This window comes from Hemiscyllium ocellatum, chromosome 3 (assembly GCF_020745735.1).
Source record: "Hemiscyllium ocellatum isolate sHemOce1 chromosome 3, sHemOce1.pat.X.cur, whole genome shotgun sequence".
In the NCBI taxonomy this organism is placed as follows: Eukaryota; Metazoa; Chordata; class Chondrichthyes; order Orectolobiformes; family Hemiscylliidae; genus Hemiscyllium; species Hemiscyllium ocellatum.
Window position 1 is genome coordinate 91,543,915 of NC_083403.1, and position 19,446 is coordinate 91,563,360.

The window sequence follows — 19,446 nt, forward strand, 5'->3', positions numbered from 1 at the left end:
CACAGTGGTCAGTGTGCAGCAATTGGTGCCAATGTTTTCAGTGCTATATTAGTCAGTGTGACTAATTGGTGCCACGGTTTTCAGCATCTTGGTGATCAGTGTGAAGTATTTGGTGCCAATGTAATAAGTGCCATGGTGATCAATGTGAAGCAACTGGTGCCAGTGTTTTCAGTGCCATCCATGTTGGTCAGTATGACGATTTGGTACCAAGGTTTACAGAGCCATTTGTGTCCTAAGCCTTGGTGATCAGTGTGAAGTAATCGATGCCAAGGTTTTCAGTGCCTTAGTGATCAGCATGAAGCAATTGCTGCTCTGGTGATTGATACCATAGGGATCAATGTGAACTAATTGATGGCAAGGTGATCAGTATGTTGGAAATCAGTGTGAAATAATTGGTTCCCAGATGATCAATGTGAAGCAATTGGTGCAGTGGTGATCAAGGTGATGTGATTGATGCTAATGTGATCAATGCTTTGACCTGTGTGAATCAATTGTTGCTAATATCAGCCCCATGGTGACAATGTGAGTCAGTTGTTGCCATGGTGATAATGTGAAGCACTTGGTGCCTTGGTTGTCAGTGTCAATCAGTTGGTGCCATGGAAATCTGTTCGAAGAAATTGATACATTGCTGATCAGTGTGATGCCTTGGTGCCACGATGATCAGTGTAAAACATTTCATGCCTTGTTGATCAGTGCCACAATGATCACTGTGAAGCATTTGGATCCAAAGTGATCAGTGCTTGGTGACTAGTATGAAGCATTGCCAAAGTGATCAGCAGGTAGCAATTGATGCCCAGGTGATCAATGTAAAGCAATTGATGCCAGTATGACCAGTGTGAAGAGATTAGTGCTAATATGATCAGTACTTTGATGATCAGCATGAAGCATTTGATGCAATGGTGATCATTGTGCAGCAATAGGTGAAATGGTTTCAGCATCTTGTATATCAGTATGAAGCAGCAATTGTTGCCAAGTGGTCAGTATCACAGTGATTAGTGTGAAGCAATTAGTGCTGTTTTGGTCAGTGTGAAATAGTTGATGCCTGATGCTCAGTGCCATGGTAATGAGTGTGAAAGAAATAACGCCATGTTGATCAGTGTGGACTCATTGGTGCTCTGCTAATAAATGTCATATTGATCAGTGTGAAACAGTTGGTGGTAAATTTTCAGTTTCATAGTGATTAGCTGCTCTGTGATCAGGATGCCAATGGTGCCATGGTGATAATGTGAAATAGTTGGTGTCATGCCAATTAGAACCACAATGATCAATGTGAAGCATTTGTTGTCATGGTGATGAGTGCCACAGTCATCACAACGAAACATTTCATTGCCATTGTGATCAGTGTGATGTAGTTAATGTCATGGTGATTGGTGTGAGGCAATTTGTGCCAAGTCGTCATTGCCTTTGTAATCAGTGTGAAGCAATTGCTGCCCAGTTGATGAGTGTGAAGCAATCTGTGTCATGATGTTCACTGTGAAGCACTGGTACCAAGACTTGCAGTGCCATAGTGATCAATTTGATGCAATTGATGCCATAGGGATTGCTATGAGCCAATGGGTGTTATGCTAATTGGTGTGAATGTGATCAGTGTGACTGTAGCATTTGGTGGAATGGTGATCAGTATAAATCGTTTGCCAATCTGAGCAGTGTTATGATGATCATTTTGGCCAATTTGTGCCATGTTGATCAGTGTGAATTATTTGGCATCAAGCCTTTCAGTTCAGCTGTGATCAGTGCCTGGCTGATCAGAATGAAGCAATTTATGCCATGGTGATGAGAACGAATCAATTGGTGCCATAGTAATACGTTCTATGTTTAGCAGTGTGAATCATTTGATGCCATAGGCTTCACTGCCGTGGTAATCAGTGCTTTGGTGATCAGCGTCAAGGAATTGTTGCCATGGTGACAGTGTCACAACGATCAATGTGAAATAATTGGCACTTGATGATCATTGCAGTGATGATCATTGTAAAGCAATTGGTGCTGGCTTTTCAGTACCATTGTGATCTGTGCTTTGGTGATTAATATGAAACAATTGGTACCAAAGCTTTCAGTGCCGTGATGATCAGGTAATGCAATTGATGTCATGGTAATCAGTTTGAGGCAAGTTCCACTATATAAAGAAAATAATATCAGTTTTTTTTAACACTTTAAAAGTGAACATTAAACAACTATTCACAACTCTAAGCTTCCTTTCTCTTAACTGTTTACTATCTGCCTAGAACTCTATAACAAAATGCTGTTCCATTAAGACACTTATTAAAATGACATCAAATTAATTTCAAAACCACAAAGCAACTGTCATCTTTGTTGTCTGTCTTCTTCCGGCTAAAGATCTCCCTGGGTCGTTTTTGTTCTTTTTACTGTGAATACGTTTCATATGAAAAGGTACCTTTTTGATAGAGAATGTTTCCTAATTTCTTGGGTCTTTCTCGCAATGGCAGTTGCTTTCTCTGCAATTTTCAAAATGTCTGCATTTTTTATAACTCCCAGCATCGTATTGACTCTTTGGTTTGATGTTGGCAAAACAGAAAATTCAAACTCTATTGGGTTTTAGTATCCTGGGGCATGATTTAAACTGGGTAAATTTGAACTATTGTCAAAACTACAACCAAAACTCATGTAGCCATTTCACAGCTAAATGTTACATATTTTCAATTTTCCAGTACAGTCTGGTACTGCTATCTAATCATATACACAGGTGCTTATAATCTTTCAGTTCAGAACAGCATTCATTCTCTCTTAAGGCTACAGGACACATTTTTAACTTCATAACACAAGTGTGACAACGATCAGTTTGACCATTTGGCGCCAATGTTTACCATGACATTGTGATCAATGCCTTGGTAAAGAGTGTAAAGCAATTGCTGCTCAGGTGATTGATGTCTTAGAGATCAGTGTGAACTCATTGATGCCAGAGTGCCCAGAGCCTTAGTAATCAGTGTGAAGCAATTGTTACTCTGGTTATCAGCATGAAATGATTGGTGATTGATGTCATGTTGATCGGTGTGAAACAATTGGTACCATGGTGTTTGGTGTCAGAGATCAGTGTGAATCAGTTGGTGCCAACGTTTTTAGTGCTATGTTGATCAATGTGATGCAATTACTACCACAGTGTTCAGTGTCTTGGTGATCAGCGAGGTGCTGAGTGTGAAGCAATTGCTGCTCAGGTAATTTTTTAAACTTTTTTTAAAATTCACACAAGGGATGTGAGCTTTGCTGGCAAGGCCAGCATTTATTGCCTATCCATAATTGCCCAGAGGACAATCATCTCGCTATGGGTCTAGGGTCACATGTAGGCCAGACAAGGCAAGGATGGCCATTTCCTTCTCTAAAGGACATTAGTGAACCAGATGGGTTTTTCTGACAATTGGCAAGGTTTCATGGTCATTGTTAAACTCTCAATTCCAGATTGATGTCATAGACATCAGTGAGAACCAATTGGTGCCAAGCTGATCAGTGCCTTGGTAATCAGTGTAAAGCAATTAGTGCTCTGGTAATCAATGTGAAGCAGTTGATGCCACGAGTTTCAGTACTGTAGTGAACCTTAGTTCTCAGTGTGACCAATTGGTGCCAAGGTTCTCAGCGCTGTGATGTTCAGTACTTTGATGATCAATGTGAAGAAATAGTTGCCAACATGTTCGCTGTGAAACAATTGGTGCCAGGCTTTCAGTAAAATGATCTGTGCCTTGGCCATCAGTGTTAAGAATTGTTGCCACAGTAATCAGTGTGAGACATTTGGTGCCATGTTGTTCATTGCCATGGTAATGAGTGTGAAGCAATTGCTGCTCAGGTAATTGATGTCATTGAAATCAATGTGAAGCAATTGGTGTCAAGGTATTCAGTGTCATTGTGATCAGTGCCACTGAGATCAGTATAAACCATTGGTGACATTGTGATCAGTGCGGTGATGATCAGTGTGAAGCAGTGGTACCGGGGCTTTCAGTGCCGTAGGGATCAATTGATGCCATTATCATTAGTGTGAAGCAATTGGTGCCTAAGTGATTAATGTGAACCCATCAGTGCCACTGTGATCAATGTGAAGCATTGGTACCAAAGATTTCAGTGCTGTTAGTGATCAATTGATGGCATGAGATTGGTGCGAGGCAATTGAATCCATGTTGATTGGTGTGATGGTGACCAGTGTGATCAACTGATGCCATTTTTTTTGTGTCATAATGATCAGTGCTACTGTGATCAGTGTAAAGCACTGGTGATCAATGTGAAGAACTAGTGCCTTGATGATCAGGTGCCCAGATGATCAATGTGAAGAACTAGTGCCCTGATGATCAGTGTTAAACCATTGATACAAAGGCCTTCTCTGCCAAAGTGATCAATGTGCAGCGATTGGTGTGGAGTAGTTGGGGTGCCAATGTTTTCCATGCCATGGTGTTCAGTGCTTTTGGTGATCGGTGTGAAGCAATTGGTACCAAGATTTTCAATTTTTTGGTGATAAGTGTAAAGCAATCGGTGCCATTGTTTTCAGTATTGTAGTATCATCAGTATGAAATCATTGGTACCATGGTGATCAGTGCGAAGAGTTTTGTGCCAAGATAATCAGTACTCTGGTGGTCAATGTGAAGCCATCGTGCCAGTACAAAGCATTTTTAGTGCCATAGTGGTCAGTGCTTTGGTGATTAGTGTGAAGAAATTGGTGCCATGGTGATCAGTACAACTGTAATTTATTAACAGCAATTGTTCCCATGATCAGTGTAAAGTAATTGGTGCCAGTGTTATCAGTGCCATGGTGATCAGTATGAAGTAATGTTTGCCATAGTGAATAGTGTCACAGTGATCAATGTGAAATAATTAGTGCCATGTTGATCAGTGACATAGTGATCAGTGTGAAACAATTGGTGCCATGTTTTTAGTGCCACGGTGACCATAGTAATCTATATCGTGCCACTATAGTGATCAGTGTGAAGCAATTAGTGCCAATGTTTTCAGTGCCATAATGATGAGTGCCATTGTGATCAGTATGAAGCCATTGATGCCTTGGTGATTGGTGTGAAGCAATTGGTGTCAAGATTTTCAAATCTTTGGTGATCAATGTAAAGTAATTGATGCCATGATGATCATTGTCATGGTAATGAGTGTGAGGCAATGGTTGCTAAGGTGATCGATGGCATGGTGGTTAGTGTGAAATCATTGGTGCCATGGTGATCAGTGCGAAGCGTTTTGTGCCAAAGTAATCAGTGCCTTAGTGATCAATGTGAAGCAATTGCTCAGAAGATTTTCAGTACCACAGTGACCAGTGTTTTGGTGATCAGTATGAAGCAACTGGTGTCATTCTTTTCAGTATTATAGTTATCAGTGCTACTGCGATCAGTACAAAATCATTGCTACCATGGTGATCAGTGCAGCATTTTGTGCCAAGGTGATGAGTGTTATGGAGATCAGTGTGAAACAATTGGTGCCATGGCCATCAGTGCAGCGGTGATCTGTTAGTAGCAATTGTTGCCATGATGATCAGTGTGAAACAGTTAGTGCCACTGTTATCAATGTCATGGTGATCAGTGTGAAGTAATTTTTGCCATAGTGATCAGTGCCACAATGATCAATGTGAAACAATTGGTGCTAAGTTGATGGGTGCCATTGATGATCAGTGTGAAATAATTGATTCAATATTTTCAGTGCTATAATGGCCATTGCTACAGTGATCAGTGCTTTGGTAATCAGTGTGAAACATTTAGTGGCATTTAGTGCCAATATTTTCCGTGTCATAATGATCAGTGCCACTGTAATCAGCATGAAGCCATTCATGCTTTGGTCATCAATGTGAAGCAACCAGTGCATTGGTGATCAGTGTTAAGCAATTGGCACCAAGGCATTCATGACCATGATCAGTGTGCAGCAATTGATTCCTTGGGGATTAGTGTGAGGCAAATGGAGTCAAGCTAATCCACTTAACAGTGATCAGTGTGTCAAACGGTCCCAAGACTTCCATGCATTGGTGATTAGTGTGAAGCATTTGATGCCATGGTGATCAGTGTGCAGCAATAGGTGCCAATGGTTTCAATGCCTTGTCATTGCAACACGAACCAGGAGCAGGTGTAGATCATATAGCCGTTCGAGCTTGGTCCACTATTTGTAAGATCATGACTGATCTTTTCATGGACTCGGCTCAACTTATCCACCTTCTCACCATAACCCTTAATTCCTTTACTATTGAAAACATTATCTATCTTAGCTTTAAAAGCATTCAATGCAGAAGCCTCAACTACTTCACTGGGCAGGGAATTCCACAAATTCATAACTCTTTGGGTGAAGAAGCTCTTCCTCAATTCAGTCCTAAATCTGCTAACCTTAATTTTGAGGCGAGGCCCTCTTGTTGTAATTCCACCCACCAGTGGAAACATCCTCTCTGCTTTAACATTGTTTATTTCCTTCATAATTTTATATGTTTCTTTGTGGTTCCCATCATTCTTAGAAATTCCAATGAGTATAATCCCAGTCGACTCAGTCTCTCTTCATAAGCTAACCCTCTCAAATCCAGAATCAACAGAGTGAATCTCCTTTGTATCCCCCCTAGTGCCTGTACATCCTTTTGAAACCAAAACTGCATGCAGTACTCCAAGTGTGGCCTCACGAACACCTTATACAGCTGTAACATAACCTCCCTGTTTTTAAACTCAACCCCTCTAGCAATGAAGGGCAATGTTTCATTTGCCTTAATTACCTGTTGCACCTGCAAACCAACCTTCTGTGATTCATGCAGAAGAATACCCAGCTCCCTCTGCAGAGCAGCATATTGTAATTTTTTACCATTCAAATAATAGTCCTTTTCACTGTTATTCCTACAAAAATGTGTGACTTCACTTTTATCAACATTGTACTCCATCTGCCAGACTTTTGCCCACTCATTTAAACTATCTGTATCCCTCTGCAAACATTCAGAGTCCTCTGCACACTTTGCTCTACCAATCATCTTAGAGTCATCTGCAAACTTTGACATACTACACGTGGTCCCCAACTCCAAATTATATATATAAGTTGTAAACAATTGCGTCCCAAAACTGATCCCTAAGGCACATCACTGGTCACTGATCGCCAATCAGAAAACCACTCATTTACCCCACTCTTTACTTCCTGTTTAGTTAAAAATGTGTTGCTGGAAAAGCACAGCAGGTCAGGCAGCATCCAAGGAACAGGAAATTCGACACGTCAAATTTCCTGTTCCTTGGATGCTGCCTGACCTGCTGCACTTTTCCAGCAACACATTTTCAGCTCTGATACTCCAGCATCTGCAGACCTCACTTTCTCCTTCCTGTTTAGTTAACCAATCCTCTAGCCATGCTAATACATTGCCCCTAACACTGCACTTTTATCTTATGCAGCAGCCTTTTGTGTGGCCCCCTATCAAATGCCTTTTGGAAATATAGATACACCACATCTACTGGGTCCCCATTGTTCACTGCGCTCGTAATGTCTTCATAGAATTCCAGTAATTTCTTGCCTGATCAGCCATGATCATACTGAATGGTGGTGCAGACTTGAAGGGCCGAATGGCAATCAGGTTTAGGCTGGGGTGGGAGTCATGATCTGGATTTCTGTGTTGGATCTGTGAGATTTGGACATTTTGGGGATGTTGTAGGACCCATGTTTTGGGTTTTGGAGGTTGTCACCCTGGGGGATTTTGGAGGAAGAAATGGAGTTTAGAGAAGTTTCTGATACCTATGGGATAATGGGGCAGAGTCAGAGTCTGGGGGAAATACCAGGTCTTTGGAGACCAGTGGTGGTGTCAGGAATTATTGGGCTGTGAAGTGGGAATCTGGTGTCAGTGGAGAGCTATAACTGTGTGGAGCCCAGGAGTTAGCGCATGTTTTGATTCTTCTTTTTCTTAGCTAACTACTCAGGTGGCTTAAATCTTCTGAAGTTCCAATTCTGAATCAGCTTTGGCTACATTTTCAGAGGGCTTCAGATTGTAGGTCAGAAACTTCCACTTGATGAGTAATTCCATCAGAGTTAGTATATCAGGATTCCACACAATCCTTGTGCACAACTCTTGTCTGCACACTGGCAATGACTATCTCATGGAAGCTATGAGTCAAATGTCCTAAAAATTTGTTGAATCAATCTACAGCTTACTGTTGCCTTCTCCAGGGCAATGAGGGATGGGTTTAAACGCTAGTCCAGTCAGAGGCACTCACATAATAAAATAAATGTGAATGATCGATAGGGTGAGTCAACATTTGGAACTAGGAGAGCTGGGAGAGTATGGTCTGAGAAAAATACATGAATCAAATTGGCAGAAATCAAATAGAAAAGAAATTGCAGTGGCTCAGGATTAACCCTGTACTGAGGGAAGGATGACTTTATGCTTGTCCTGTTTATTTCAACTTGCTGCCAATTTCATCTCATGAAAACGGAAACGTTTCCACCTGCAAGTGAAAATTACTGTTGTTCCAGCTCAGAGTAGGAGAATAGATGATGTGGTTGTCTACAGGTAAAGCATAGAATCCTACAGTGTGGAAATAGGCCATTAGGCCCAACAAGTCCACACTGACCCTCCAAAGAGTAACCCACTCAGAACCATTTCCCAAGCCCATTACTCTACATTTACCCCTCACTAATGCTTCTAACCTACACATCCCTGTACATTATGGGCAAGTTAGCATCACCAATTCACATAACCTGCACATCTTCGGATTGTGGGAGGAAACTAGAGCACCCAGAGGAAACCCATGCGGACATGGGGACAATGTGCAAACTACACACAGCCAGTTGCCCAAGTCTGGACTTGAACCCAGGTCCCTGGTGCTGTGAGGCAGCAGTGCTAACCATGTTTAGGGCACACTGACAATCAATAAGTAAATCTGTCTGTTCAGTGTACAGCCTGATCCTTTTATTCTCAAAACAGCCTGATGGAGAAGATGGGAGTAGTTACTACAAAACACCCATAGACCCTCTTCAATATTCATCAGTTATGTTAAGCTGATGACTCCTTCCTGTGTAGCTTGCTCTCTACCCTCTATCCCAGCCCTTTGAAAAGTGATTTATCTGTAATTGTATTTGCATAAGGAAGAACCTGTAGTATTGGCACCAGTAGAGTCAGTATAGTATGAAATTCCAGCACCAGTCTAGAGTACATTTCATAAATAAACTTGATGTGATACCTGTAAAACTGTTTATGGCACTAGTACTTTAAATAATACTAGGTATGGGACAGTTTCTGCTGGTCATGTTACTAATAATACTGGTTATGGCACCAGTTATGCTGGTTATGCTGCTAAACTTGTTTGTGGTACCAGTGGTCATGTTCCAAGTGAGGTTTAACACATTGACACCAGGGATGGCAGGAATGAAGTCTGAAGAAAGACTTGTTAGAAAGTTAAAAATCACACAACACCAGGTAAAAGTCCAACAGGTTTAATCAGAAGCACCAGTGTTTGGAGCGTTGCTCCTTCACACAATGACCTGAAGTATCAGCACTGTGAAAGCTAGTGCTTCCAATTAAACCTGGTGGACTATAACCTGGTGTTGTGTGATTTTTAACTTTATACACTCCAATTCAACACCGGCATCTCCAAATCATAGATTTGTTGGGACTACTGGCTGGCCAACATTTATTGCCAAACCCTCATTGTACTTGAGAAGCCGGGAGTGGAGCTGCAGTCTTCTCATCTTGTTGAGCTGAGAAGAATGAGGGGGAAGCCGATTAAAACCCATATCATTCTAACAGGATTAGACAGGGTAGATACAGGAAGGGGAGTCCAGAACCAGGGATCCCAGTCTAAGAATACAGCATAGATTACTCAGGACTGAGATGAGGAGAAATTTCTTCATCCAGAGAATATTGAACCTTTGGAATGTCCTACCACAGAAAGCATGTTTTTAAGGTGTTAGATATGGTTTTTAAGACTAAAGGGATCAAAAGGTAATGGAAGAAAGGGAGACCAGGTTGCTGAGTTGGATGTTGTGATAATGCTGGTCCTTTAACAAGATTATGTTGTTCTTGTTTTTCTCAGGAGGTCATAAAGACACAGGTTCCGAAATGTATGGTTGGATTTACTTGAGGGAGCTTTTAAGTTTGTTTGAAAAAAAAACACTAGTACAATGAAAGGTGAGTAGCCAGTTCTCCCAGCTCAGCTTTTCTGTGGTTTGGTTTGAATTTTAGCAGTCTGGCTGTTCAGAGCAAACAGTCGGTTTTGAGGCTGCTGTTCAAAGAAAATGCTACGCGGAAGAAGGTGTTCCATGCTGAAAGGTCTGGCCTGGTCCATAACAATGTTTAGCCATGATCATATTGAATGTCAGGACAGGCTCAAAGGACTAAATGCACTACTCCTTCTCCTATCTTCTGTGTAAAATCCAGAATGACAATCCCAATGCAGTACTCAAGGAGTACAACGTTGTTGGCAGTGCACATGTGGTGTTAAATTGAACCTCTATCTCTCAGCATAAAAAGTCTCCTTAGCTCTGCATGCAAAGATCAGCAGTGGAGATTATGCCATTAAATGTCCATAAACTGATCTTTATCACAATACAGTTGTGGGAGCTTGTTGTGCAAAACTTTCATGCAGCTTTTTTCCTACACTACAACAGTGACTATACTGTAAAAAGTACTCCAGTATTTATCTACAGAGTTGAAAGTCTTGCAGCTCTCTTGTCAATTCATAAACAGGGGAAAGGATATGATGACCTCGAGGTATTGTCATTGGACTATTAATCCAGGGACCCAGGTAAAGGTCTGAAAATCTGGGTTCAAATCTATTCAAAGCAGATGGTGAAATTTGAAATCAATAAAAATCTGGAATTAAGAGCCTAATGATGACCATAAAATTATTGTTGATTATTGGGGAAAAATATCCATCTGGTTCACTAATGCCCTTTTTAAAGAAGAAAATTGTTGTCCTTACCTGGTCTGGCCTATATGTGATCCCAGACCAAAGCAATGTGGTTGACTGTTAACTGCCCTCTGGGCAATTAGGGATAAGCAATAAGTGCTAATCAGTGATGCCCACATGCATGTGAATGAATTTTAAAAAAAGGGAAATTGCAGCACTGTCCTGCGTTCTTCTCCCTGTGATCATAACTGCACAGCATAACTCAGTTTTTTTGCCTCATTAACATTTTGAAAATTAATATTGTTCATTGGTGAAAATAAGAATTCTGCATTTAAAATTCAATGTATTGACATTAAACAATGACAATATGATGCTGTTTCTATCTTTTCAATGTTCTACACTTTTCACAGGGTATAGTGGAAGAAATGCACACTAAAGTGCTAAATTGAACCATGGTTCACATTGTGTAATTCTTCATTCCTTCAGTTGTTACTGGATAATCTTTACACAATTTACACAATCAATAACTATGACTGGTAGTGGTTCCATTACATTGCAAAATTTGATACTATTTACTGATTTGCTGTTTTGGAATAGGAGGTGCACAAAGGTGCAGTAGTAGTACTGGATGATTGGAGGGAAGCAAATGTTCCTCTGTTCAAGAAAGGGAATAAGGAAATCCCAGAGAATTACAAACCAGTCAGTCTTATGTTGGTGGTAAGCAAGGTACTGGAAAGGATTCTGAGAGATAGGATTTACGACTATTTGATTAAAGATAGCCAGCATGGCTTTGTGAGGGGCAGGTCATGCCTTTCCAACCCTTAATGAGTTCTTTGAGGATGTGACGAGACAAGTTAACAAAGGTAGAGCAGTGGATGTGGTGATTATGGTTTTCAGTAAGGCATGTGATATGATTCCCTATTTTAGGCTCATTCAGAAAGTTAGGAAGTATGGGATACAGGGAAATTTGGCTGTCTGGATACTTAATTGGCTCATTGAAAAAAGACAGCGAGTGGTAGTGGACAGAAAGTATTCTGCCTGGAGGTCGGTGATAAGTAGTGTCCCGCAGGGATCTGTTCTTGGGCTTCTGCTCTTTGTAGTTTTTATAAATAAGTTAGATGAAGAAATGGAAGGGTGGGTTAGTACGTTTGTTGATGGCACAAAGGTCAGTGATGTTGTAGATAGTTTCAAAAACTGTTGCAGGCTACAACAAGACATCGACAAGATACAGAGCTGGGCTGACAAGTGGCAGACAAAGTTCAACCTGGATAAATGCAAATGATTCATTTTGGAAGGTCGAATTTGAATGCTGAATACAGGGTTAAAGACCGGATTCTTGGCAGTGTGGAGGAACAGAGGGATCTTGGGGTCCATGTACATAGATCCCTTAAAGTTGCCACCCAAGTTGATAGAGTTGTTAAGAAGGTACGGTGATTTGGCTTTCATTAACAGAGGATTGAGTTTAAGAGCCGCGAGGTTTTCCTGCAGCTCTATAAAACCCTGATTAGATTACACTTGGAATATGTGTCCTGTTCTGGTCGCCTCATTATATAAAGAATGTAGATGTTTTTGATTAGATTACTTACAGTGTGGAAACAGACCCTTCCGGCCCAACAAATCCACACTGACCTGCCGAAGTGCAATCTACCCACACCCATTTCCCTACATTTATCCCTTCACCTAACACTACAGGCAATTTAGCATGGCCAATTCACCTAATCTTCACATGTTTGGACTGTGGGAGGAAACCGGAGCACCCAAAGGAAACCCACGCAGACACGGGGAGAATGTGCAAACTCCACACAGTCAGTCGCCTGAGGTCTGAATTGAACCTGGGTCTCTGGTGCATTTGGAGAGAGAATGCAGAGGAGATTTACCAGGATGCTGCTTGGATTGGAGAGCATGTCTTATGAAGAGAGGTTGAGTGAGCTAGGGCTTTTTGCACTGGAGAGAAGAAGGAAGAGAGAGAGGTGTACAAAGTAATGAGAGGCATAGATAGCGTGGATAGCCAGAGACTTTTTTTCTTAGGGCAGAAATGACTGTCATGAGGGGTCATAATTTTAAGGTAATTGGGGGAAGGCATAGGGGAGGTGTCAGCAGTAGGTTCTTTACACAGAGAGTGGTGAATGCATGGTGGTAGTAGAATCAGAGACATTAGGAACATTTAAGCAACTGCTGAACAAGCACATGGACAGCAGTAAATTGAGGGATGTGCAGGTTAGTTGATCTTGGATTAGGATAAATGTTCGGCACAACATTGTGGGCTGAATATGTTCTATATTCTATGTTCTATTGCATAAACAATGTGAGACATATTGTATGAAATTTTGGGAAAGACTGGAATGTAAAAATGTGGAATTCTATGTCAGTCAATTTATACATGTTTCTATAATCAGTAGACCCAGTTCTTTCATTCCCACTACTAGAGTGTAATTCTTTCTTCATATCTAGCAAGGAACAGACCACCTCACCCCACACCCGACTGACTCTCAAACCTTGCCACTCGAGGGGACTGCTCAGTTTGCCTCAGCATAGCAACAGCCCTGATCTCAATGGATTTACTAACTCTGTTGTCAAAAGGTCAGGGTGTGCTGCATTTGGACAATGGCTCTTGTGAAATAGCTGAACTATAATGTTATCTGGTGAGGAGCTTTGGAATCCAATGCAGCCCAAATTATTTTACAAGTGCAGCTAGATCACAAATAACGATGGAGCAAGAAACCAAAATAATTAGGCTGATCAGCTAAAATCTGTAAGAGAAGGAGAGGCTGACAGCATGTACTGGCATGTTGTCTGAACTGGAAACTGCTGATAATGTCAAATATTTAATCAACTTAAACAAAACAAAGGAGAGAACAGAGAACATTACAGCGAAGTACAGGCCCTTCGGCCCTCGATGTTGCACCAACCTGACATACCAATCTGAAGCCCATCTAACCTACACTATTCCATGTACGTCCATATGCTTGTCCATTGACGACTTAAATGTACTTAAAGTTAGTGAATCTACTACCGTTGCAGGCAAAGCATTCCATACCCTTACTACTCTGAGTAAAGAAACTACCTCTGACATCTGTCCTATATCTATCACCCCTTAATTTAAAGCTATGTCCCCTTGTGCTCGCCATACCATTCTTGGAAAAAGGCTCCCCCTATCCACCCTAGCTAACCCTCTGGTTATCTTATATGCCTCCATTAAGTCACCTCTCAACCTTCTTCTCTCTAACGAAAACAGCCTCAAGTCCCTCAGCCTTTCCTCGTAAGAGCTTCCCTCCATAACAGGCAACATCCTAGTAAATCTCCTCTGCACCCTTTCCAAAGCTTCCACTTATAATGCAGTGACCACAACTGTACACAATATTCCAAGTGCGGCCGCACTAGTATTTTGTACAGCTGTAGCATATCCTCATGGTTCCGGAACTCGATCCCTCCACTAATAAAAGCTGAAACACTGTATGCCTTCTTAACAACCCTGTCAACCTGGGTGGCAACTTTCAAGGATCTATGTACCTGGACACCGAGATCTCTCTGCTCATCTACATTACCAAGAATCTTATCATTAGCCCAGTACTTTGCATTCCGGTTACTCTGACCAAAGTGAATCACCTCACACTTGTCCGCATTCAACTCCATTTGCCACCTCTCAGCCCAGCTCTACAGCTTATCTATGTCTCTCTCTAACCTACAACGTCCTTCGTCATTATCCACAACTCCACCGACTTTAGTGTCATCAGCAAATTTACTAACCCACCCTTCTACGCCCTCATCCAGGTCGTTTATAAAAATGACGAACAGCAGTGGACCCAACACCGACCCTTGCGGTACTCCACTGGTAACTGGACTCCAGAATGAACATTTCCCATCAACCACCACCCTCTGTCTTCTTTCAGCAAGCCAATTACTGATCCAAACTGCCACATCTCCCATAATCCCATTCCTCCGCATTTTGCACAATGTACATTTTGTACTGTGAGGAACCTTGTCGAGCGTCTTGCTGAAATCCATATACACCACATCAACCGGTTTACTCTCATCTACCTGTTTGGTCACCTTCTCAAATAACTCAATAAGGTTTGTGAGGCACGACCTACCCTTCACAAAACCGTGCTGACTATCCCTAATCAAATTATTCTTTTCTAGATGATTATAAATCCTATCTCATATAACCTTTTCCAAAACTTTACCAACAATTGATGTAAGGCTCACTAGTCTATAATTAGCAGGATTGTCTCTATTCCCCTTCTTGAACAGGGGAACCACATTTGCTATCCTCCAATCTTCTGGCACTATTTCTGCAGACAATGGCAATTTAAAGATCAATGGCAAAGGCTCAGCAATCTCCTCCTTGGCTTCCCAAAGGATCCTAGGATAAATCCCATCCGGCCTAGGGGACTTATCTATTTTCTCACACTGCAGGATTTCTAATACCACCTCCTTGTGAACCTCAATCACACCTAGTCTAGTAGGCTGTATCTTAGTAATCTCCTCGACAACATTGTCATTTTCTAGAGTGAATACTTTCGAAAAATATTCATTTAGTACTTGCCCTATCTACTCTGACTCCGCACACAACCTCCCATTACTATCCTTGATTGTAGAATGTGAGGATAAAAGGCAACACTGTGAACAGACAAGACAAAAAGGTAGCATAAAAGGTGAAGAAAAAGGCAAAGAATGAAGGTACTGAGTTCTCTCCATTGTAAAACTAGAAGTCTTCACAGTTCACATTCCAACAAGAAGCTGTGTCAACGCCCGAAGAGATAGTATTGGACATAAAATTAACTGCTCAGATTATATAAATAAGTAGCTAAAAGAGCAAGTCTACAGCAAACTCACCTTCTCAAACTCTTCAGCAAACTCTTCTCAAAGCCTGCCCACCAAGACAAAAGTACAGAGTACTTCCCACTTGCCTGAAAGAGTATAGCTCCAACAACATTGAAAAAACCTGATGCTATGCAGGACAAAGCAGCCCAGTTCATTTGTAACACATTCACAAACATCTACTCCTTCCAACACCAACACTCAGTTGTAGCAGTGTGAACTGTCTACAAGATGCATTGCAAAAACTAGTCAAAGCTCCTTAGATAGCACCTTCCAAACCCATGTAGAAGGACAAGGACAGCAGATACATGAGAATACTACACCTGAAAGCCACTCACCATGCTTACTTGGAAATATATTGCTGTTCCTTCACCATTGCTGAATCAATATCCTGAATTCCCGCCCTAATGGCATTGTGGGTCTACCTCCCATAGAACATAGAACAATACAGCACAGAACAGGCCCTTCGGCCCACGATGTTGTGCCGAACATCTATCCTAGATTAAGCACCCACCCATGTACCTATCCAATTGCCGCTTAAAGGTCGTCAATGATTCTGACTCTACCACTCCCACGGGCAGCGCATTCCATGCCCCCACCACTCTCTGGGTAAAGAACCCACCCCTGACATCTCCCCTATACCTTCCACCCTTCACCTTAAATTTATGTCCCCTTGTAATACTCTGTTGTACCCGGGGGAAAAAGTTTCTGACTGTCTACTCTCTCTATTCCTCTGATCATCTTATAAACCTCTATCAAGTCACCCCTCATCCTTCGCCGTTCCAATGAGAAAAGGCCGAGAACTCTCAACCTGTCCTTGTACGACCTATTCTCCATTCCAGGCAACATCCTGGTAAATCTTCTCTGCACCCTCTCCAAAGCTTCCACATCTTTCCTAAAGTGAGGCGACCAGAACTGCACACAGTACTCCAAATGTGGCCTAACCAAAGTCTTGTACAGCTGCAACATCACTTCACAACTCTTGAATTCAATCCCTCTGCTAATGAACGCTAATACACCATAGACCTTCTTACAAGCTCTATCCACCTGAGTGGCAACTTTCAAAGATCTCCCCATCATGCACTGCAATAGTTCAAGAAGACATGTCACTGCACCTTCAGGGCAACTAAGAATGGGCAATAAATGTTGGCCCAGCCAGTGACACCTTCATCCCACAACTGAATAAAATCACAATTATATAATGCTGTTGATGTATGAAACATCTTCCTGTGGCAAAAGAAGTGGCAGGAAAGAAGATTTAATTCTAGGCCATATGAAGTGGTTTTAGGAAAAATGATCAAACTCTTAGTCAAAGACATCAATATTTTGCAGCGACTTTCAGGAGGTAAATGAGTTAGAGAAGTGAAAAGGTTCAGTGGAGGCAGTTTCTGCATTTATAAAGCAATACTCTAGATTACTGCATTGTACAAAGAAATAAAAACACGAACAAAATTGTGATTTGTTTAGGGGGATGACATAATTAATGGAGTATTAAATAAAAGTGATTAATATGTGATTAAACAATGAGACAAGAGTTTAAAAAGAAATTATTTCTGGTTTTCAAGTAGAGATCTAGGAAGAAATGTTACAACAATGTTTGTACCTCAAAAGAACACCACTGACTGGAAAGTGCTTTGGATTTTCCTTATGTCATAAAAGGCACTACGTAAGTGCAATCATCATTTCTTTCATATATACATGGTTAAGTGCATTGTAGGGCTGCTTACTGGTAAATATTTTCACCATTATCAGCCTTTACGGGAGCGGGGGGATTAAGGCTCCTTCCCAGTGTCCCTTCTGCATGATATGCCTAGCTCTCAGGAAGAGTGGACATAGTTGCTCCTAGCCACTGAAGGACAACAATTGCTCAAAGGTCACAGAACTATTTGTTGATTGTAGACATTCAACTATATCTTGCTTGTAGCTCTGAAAGTTGGGAAATGGGACATACAGATAATTGGAGATGTGCGTGGCTGTACAAAGCTAAATCCATGTTATATCAACAAAAGAAAAAAAAATCTAGGTTACTTGTTACATTTATTGTGTCTCAATCAGCTCTCCTTACCCAATCGCATTCTTGACTCTCAGCCTGCATGTCGGTTTCCCATTGTAAATGAGCAATGTCACCTTGCACATCCCAGTGATGCCAGATTTCTTCAGAATAATGTCCTGCTGGGCATTTGAGTATTTACCAGGTTTGCACTTTCTGGCCTGCTCTCTCTGCTCTCCAGGACAACAGAAATCTTATGTAGAAGTTACACCTTTGCAGAAGTGATAGCTACAACAGGAAGAGAAACATACCTTTTTTGACAGCTTTGAGGAAGTCCAGGGTTATGGAAACCTGTCATTCACAGCATGGAAAAGCTGACTTTGTTTCCCATTCACTGTTCCCATTGTAACTAAATCACTTATGTTCTACTTTCAGACACTGGTTCTCCAGCCTCAGTCTTCCTGATCTGCCATGTATATCTGGCTAGTACATGTGCAGTTCACTATTCACCAAATGTTGGGTGAAATAACAATTTATTGTTAGTGTCACTCAACTAGATTGGTCACTTTTCTAATGTTTTATGTATCATTTAAACAACATCAATGTGAGAACAATACCATGGCAATAAAAACCAGTGCTCAATCATTCACATCGTCCATCTCCAGTTCCGCCAGCAGTACAATTATTTTGTTGTAGCACCCACATCTAATGAACAAGCAAGATTAAAAAGTGTGAATTGGCCCTTCTTTTGCAGGGCAATGGAGATGTGTGGAGACTAAAGGCTAGAAATTAATCACATTTAAAACTAAATACATCATCAGCTTGTCAAGATGAACGTTCTATGAATCTATTGAGTCTTAATATAGATTGTTAAGAAACTGATAATGGAATCATGTTTGTTGTTATTTTAAGTGGAATTGTTAACCAGCTAACACTAAGAAAAACTCAGTGGATTACTATCAATTTCACACTGTCCTTATTGAGATGCATTTCTATTACATTTTTATTTTTAAACTGTGAATATGAAAAGGAAGTGAAAAGAGGAAATATGTAAAACTGTCAGAATCGAAACGAGACAGGCTTCAGTCAGAATGGATTTTCAACATTTTCCATTTTCGGTCTTTGTATAAGACCGAAAATAATCTCAAAAACAATAATGGCAGCAGCAATTATAGCTAATGCTCCAGAGATTTAACTACTTATTCTTTATCTCTCAATTACTTTGCTACGGCCCATGGTACAGTTGGGATTTGAATGAAAAAATTGATCAGAGACAAGAAGCAATTCTTTCATTTGAACCCAGCTATGGAATACACTCTTATCAAGTTTACTACTAACCGATATTTTCCCCTGCATCTCCAATGCTTCCAAGTGGAAAAAAACACCTTGGCTCACCCTTTCCCTCTTCTGTAACTGAATCTATTCCCATAAGCCACCTCACAGCCTTCAGAGCCCAGAATGTTATGATCCTTCAACTCTGATAAATTCCCCTTTGCTGTCACTGGTAGCCCTGCATTTAGATGTCTTAATCCTATATGTTGCAGAAGGGAGTGGTTCACTGAAAGAGTTAATGTTGAGTTCAGAGTTCTTGAGTTCAGAGCAAGTTCACTAGTCTGATATTACATATGAAGGCACTGTTGTATAAGGATAGATTGAGTAGATTATGCCTGTCCTCATTGTAGTTTAGAAGAATGAGAGGTGATCTTACTGAAACACAAGATCCTTAGAGGACCTAATGGGGTAGATATTAAAAGGTTATTTCCCCTTGTGGGAGAATCTAGGACCAGAGAGTACAATCTCAGGCTTGGGAGTTTTGCATTTAAGGCAAAGATGAGAAGGAACTTCTTCTCA

The 19,446-nt window shown here is 41.1% G+C and overlaps 1 long non-coding RNA gene across 3 annotated transcripts in view; it reads left to right on the forward strand.

Moving 5' to 3' along the window:
- The window catches only part of LOC132833515 (uncharacterized), an 87,920-nt gene that overhangs the window by 61,546 nt on the left and 6,928 nt on the right, over positions 1-19,446 (forward strand). Inside the window, exons 3-4 of one of the 3 annotated variants that reach the window (XR_009647094.1) lie at positions 9,969-10,063; positions 17,171-17,271. This is a non-coding gene — a long non-coding RNA (uncharacterized LOC132833515). The remainder of the gene's footprint in view (positions 1-9,968; positions 10,064-17,170; positions 17,272-19,446) is intronic. The other 2 variants (XR_009647092.1, XR_009647093.1) reach the window with 2 other exon arrangements.